Here is a 6000-nt window from a genome sequence, read left to right as displayed (position 1 = left end):
AAGGAAGCCACCTTGTGTTGCTTGCCTTTCCGCATCCCCTTCTAAATGGGAAAACCCCGGCTTCCATGCTTCTCATTTACTAGCCGCGCTGTTTACGGCACAATATCGTGTTTTTTTGTCTATGCTGTCTATGCAGCACGATCTGCCAAGGCAGTAACAGCAGACGCGCTAGCTCGCGCGCAGGTGGTTTTAATGCGAGGAGATCTTCGTAACCAGATGTACAATATGCGAAATCGGTGGGCTCGCCGAATGTCAACACTGCCGATCGCCAAGTCAGATGGTGAAAAATGATTCTGCCAAAGAACCCGGCCTGTGTAGACACGCAGGCCGGCGCGTTCCTGTACACGGAGCTCTGCGAGGAGGGACGGAACCTGCTGTGCTGATTTACGATCTGCGGAGTGTCGGCGCGTCTGGGGCAGAGCAGCGCATGGCGGGCATACCGGCGGCTCGTGACTGGATGGCGGTACAGCAGACCTCGCCCTTCATCATCCCTGTGTCGGAAGCGGGAAGGTTTCAACTGAATGAGTCCGATGTCCGTTCTGCCCGCAGAGCCACACCCACTTGGAGGCGATCATACGCGTTTCAGCAGCGACACCAAAGGTGGTGGTGTAAACTTTATTGGCCATTAAAATGCAGGGGGGGGGGGCGAGCCCCCTCATAACCTTTGTGAGGGGCCCGCACAACAGCTTCTTCCTTACAAATGATTAGCCCGACTCTTGAGCGCGAGCCTATTAATAGCACTGGTGACCGTTAGTCATCGATCCTGCAGTAATCAGCTCGACATCAGCTGTTCCCAGTAAGCAAGTGCTACCTCTGGGGAGGGACGATGTCATTATGTCGAACATATAAGTAGTGAACGAAAACATCTACGCCGGAAATCTGCCTGGTTGGGTCGTTGAAAAACAGGTTTGAGAAACACTATCACCAACCAAAAATATTTATTAAGACCCGATGTTTAAGGACCAACTCGGTCCCTTCCTCACGGGCAACTGAATTGCGAGGCCCACAGTAGCAAACAGCGACCTTTGCTTCCCCTTTTCCAACACGGGGCGTAGTTTATCTGTGTACGCGGAGGGTAGCATCCTCGGTTTCCTACTGCATGAAGGATAATCGGCTGGCTTGCCGCATAGTCGGCAGGAGGCGGAAAAAAGGTCGGCGAAACGTCGTCCGTGCATGACTGTCAGGTATGGCAGAGTACGGGTTTGCAGCCGCGGCCAGAAAGTTGAGTGCCTGTTTAATAGCGATGGATGAGCAGGTGCGTGTATCTGTCTATTGCAGCGATAGTATTCGATAATCCCTCTGAAGTTTAGCAGACACTCCCCATCGACGGAGGCGCCGTGGTGCTTTCCCGCCCGGAGGGGAAGATGTCGGGCGAGGGTATGTGCCTCTTCGTTTCCGGGTAGTCCCGCAAGAGCTGGCGCCCAGATGAGTATTACCTTTCTGGTAGGGGTCGAGTTAACATTTAGGATGACTCTTTGAGGGTCTTATAAACGCTTGGCAGTATTGCCAGGAAGAGATGGCTAAGTGGTGTAAATGATTCCTGCTGTGACAGGGCAGCTGTCGCTGTGAACAACCACTATTGCTACGTGTGCGCCTGATGTATATAGCGAGGTATCGCTTTAAACAACATTGGGATCCCTGGCGCAGAGCACCGGCGACCCCCTCCTCCCGCGACCCTTTCCTTCTCGGAGGTCAGAAGAGGAGCGCGCGAATGCTGGTTCGAAAACGAGGAAAAACGTTGGGCGCTCCCAATAAAGGGCTGGGCCGCTGGCTGTGCCTCAGTGTGTCGTTCTTCACAGGCCACGTTTGTGCCCCGAGCTAGCTGCGTGACGTTCGATTTTGAGGTCAGAGTCCATATGCCATGAGAACGCTGACAGAATTTAACGAGTTTTATTATGAATATTCACTCAGTGATACTGCGGTAACTCATGTTTCGTGTTACAGATATCTTTGCGTTGATATCTCCAGTAATTTTCCTGGCAGGTTCATGTGGACTATACAACAAGTAACGCTAATAGGACACTTGGTTACATCACAATTTCTTTTTGGCGCCAAATAAATTCAAAACAATACTTTACAAAGCTCTATTCAGAAAAAATGTCGGGCGTGGCGCAGTAGGTTAAAGCGTTCGTCTGGTGATTGAGTGGGTAGCAGTTGGATTCGCGGTGAAGAACGCTTTATTTTAAAGGTTAAGCAGAGCTCCACGGATATCCAGCAGAATTCCACAGAATCTCGCGGAGACATCTCGCAAACGCACACATCTTGCTAAACCTGATGAACTGTAAAGGCGTTCGCCTTAATACCGCTAGAGCAATAAGCCGAAAAGCGGCAGAAGCTTTTGGGATCTTATAAGCACTAGCACTGATTCACTTTCGGTACTTAAAGAGCGTCCATTTAAACATGATACTGGGCTGACGATGGTGTATAGAGACAATGTTCTAGTCATAAAAATGTCCTTAATTAGTGCAGAAGGTTTTCCCATACAAAAATATTCTGTGTAGTTCATTGGAAAAGTTTATAGTCAGCTATGTCTATCTATGGCCTTTTAATGTCGGCTATAAAGTACCATTGAAATAATTATAGCAGCTATACAAAATTCTATACCACTTTGTCTATAGCTTCTGGATCATACAGAACCTCTTTAGCTAACTATAGAAAACCATATGTCCATGAAGCTATATACTATTAGTCATACCGTTATCTTTAGCTGTCTATAGCAATTGCAATGCCCCTAAAGCTGCAGACTGCAAGCCATAGAATATGTTTTAGCAAGCTATAGAAACGTTTATGCTCCTGAAACTATAGAATCTTAGTATTACCGATAACTTTAGCTGTCTATAGAAATGTCAATGCCTTTAAAACTACAGACCCGAAGTCATATAAGCTGTTTTAACTGGCTATAGAAAAGTACATGCTCTCGAAGCTATAGACTAGTAGTCATACAGTTACCTTTAGCAGTCTATAGAAATGTGAATGTCTCTAAAGCTAAAGACTACAAGCTATATAGGCTAATTATCTGGCTATAGAACAGTGTATGCTCCTAAAGTTATATACTATTAGTCATACAGTTATCTTTAGCTGTCTATAGAAATTTAAATGGTTCTAAAGCTACAGACTGATAGCCATATAAGCTGCTTTAGCTGGCTATAGAAACGTGTATGCTCCTGAGGCTATAGACTAGTAGTCATACAGTTATCTTTAGCTGTCTATAGGAATGTCAATGCCTCTAAAGCTACAGACCCGAAGTCATATAAGCTGCCTTAACTGGTTATAGAAACGTTCATGCTCTCGAAGCTATAGACTAGTAGCCATAGTTATCTTTAGCCATCTATAGAAATGTCAATGCCGTCAAAGCTACAAACTGCAAGTCATATAACCTGTTTTAGCTGACTATAGAATATTGTATATACCAAAAGCTATAGACCAGTAGGCGTACACCCTTATATGAAAGTACATATATCGTCGGTTCGAATCCCTCGTGCGACTTGTCCTCTAGCTTGATAAAGAGTTCTGTGCTGTATGCAACGAGAAACCGTATGTAATTAACTACAACACTGTACGACAAATGGATTACGCCACCATCTTGGTATAACTGGTGGGAGCACTTTCGCCGCATGGAAGTACGCCTGCAGTGAGTACCTCCTACCCATGATGGTTTTAGTCGTGGGGACTGCTGGCCAATTTTGACTTTATTATTCATCGCATTGAAAATAAACGTCCGAAGATAAAGAGCATGACACACATGCACATACCCACTGCGCATTTACAAGCACACGCACGCACATACACATGCGCGCGTGCGCGAATATTCTATAGCTGACGATAGCAAATGCAAAAGACTACAAATACTTACATTAGGACACCAGAATTAGTCCATAGGTTATAGACTTCTATACCAGGCTTTAGCTTTTTGGGCCAAATATCTATAGCTCACGATACACGGAATTTTCTATGGCTGGCCGCAAACGTTTGTATGCGATCACAGAAAATGCTAAAGACTGCAATACATAGGGAGCCATAAGTCTATAGAATACGTTGAAGACTTTTATAAAATAGACTATAGAAAAACCTAGAATACTATAGGAACGGCTATAGCTTTTTGGGCCAAATATCTGTAGCCGACCATAAAACAAATTTTCTATAGCTGACCATAAAAGTCTATACCTGACCATAAAAAAATGCTAAAGGCTGCAGTAAATAGGGAGCCATACGTCCATATAACAGGTTAAAGACTTCTATAGAACAGACTATAGAAAAACCTAAAGACAACCATAGAAGCGGTAATAGATATTTGGGCCAAATGTCTATAGTCGAAACAAAGAAATATTTTCTATAGCGGACCATAGGAAATTTTTGTATGGGTTACGCCACTTAAACAAGCCACGACGATCAGGAACAGACTGACCGTCTCTGGCTAGTGTATGAGAAATTTTGACGAAAGCGGGGCTTCTAACACTAAATGACCGGTGAATAACTGTCGGGAGAAAAGTGAACACGGAGTGCCTGCTCTTGCGAACATTTTTTGATTGCTCCATGACATTGCACCGGTTTACTAATTCCGAGGTGATCGTGACATACACGACCATTTTAGGCTATAAAAAATTTCATCTTCCTCCACATTTCACGTACCTCTCACTGGTTAACTCGTTCTTCTTCCTCCTCACAAGTAACAGACTCCGCGTGAGCACTTCGATGACGAGGAGGAAGTGACATTTCAAGCTTCTGCTCTTCCAGAGCCGAAGTAATGAAGAGGTCTAAAGCGGTGGTAGTCGCAAACTCATCCATCAGTGGCTGAAGTGCATGACTTTTGACGATGAAACTTCCACCTCAGCCGCATGTTCGTAGCAGCCTTTCGTTTGCCAATAATCAAACTTTCTGAAGGGCTCTCGTTTCATTAGTAGTAGGGGTCGGAACCAGCGTGACGGAAATATTCGTGCGGAAAACCTTAGATTTGTCCAGAGCTTTATGACGTCGCAACCACATCACCTCTGGTGGAAATGTGATACACTACACACTATAAAGAAATGTAAAACTAATTTGTCTCCATTGGGGTTGCAGTGAAGGTGCTCTCAATTTCAGATGGGCACGCAACCATAGGCCACGTGGGATCGTTGGTAACAAGCGTGCTAGAATGGCACCTAGTGAACGCTTCGTGGTGTGTCTGAGTTAGTCACCTGCATTTAGGACGCGTGCGGATGCTACAGTAATAATTATTTTCAAATTCCAAATGATTCTAGCAAGCTGTAGTTAAAATTTTGCGCGATGCAAAGGCGAATTTTGAGCGTAGAGGCACCCTAATTTCAACAAAAGCCGTTAAATCTTCGAAATAGGTTATCGCTGGGACAGGCATGTTTTTTTACGTGATGTATGTATATCGTATTCAGTTTGAGAAGGCATCGTAAATGAACACGCAAGCCTCAGATGATTTTTCTAGACTCCAATCCGCCGGATTAGAGATCTCGTGCTGAAAGCAACCGCGTATAGCGCATCAAAACTTTCAGGAATTCATGGTGCTTCTCAAAATACAAAGCGGGCATTTTTCTGTAGCCCTCACATGTGACAGGTTACCTGCATGACGTTCAGCGTATATTTATTAGACATGAAGGAATGCGTTGGAGTTTGAAAACTGTGTTATAAAAATATAAATATTGCGTAAAGGAAAGAATGCCTATATTTAATAAATGTTTTAATTCCGCCGAAAAATACAGAACGTTCATGAGGCGTAGTATGAGTTGCAATAGTATCGCAAATAAAAACACAACAAACTCGTCAGTATATGCTACACCATTACGGTTATTCTGCAGTTCGTGGCACTTCTCAGCTCGCAAATAAGCACTGCAGTTTTCTCTCCGCAGTAGTTACTAGCATATTTAAAATAGCAATTGCGGAGCTATTACTAGGAGGAAAAATGCATTTGGTTTGTGGGCCATGTGCTTCTCCTAGAAAACCGAATCTATTCAGAGTTATTATGTACATTCTCCACTGTTGCCCCAAGCGATC

This window comes from Amblyomma maculatum, chromosome 11, assembly GCF_055883805.1.
Source record: "Amblyomma maculatum isolate TAMU_Amacu chromosome 11, ASM5588380v1, whole genome shotgun sequence".
Taxonomy (NCBI): Eukaryota; Metazoa; Arthropoda; class Arachnida; order Ixodida; family Ixodidae; genus Amblyomma; species Amblyomma maculatum.
Note: the sequence above shows the minus strand (reverse complement) of the source record.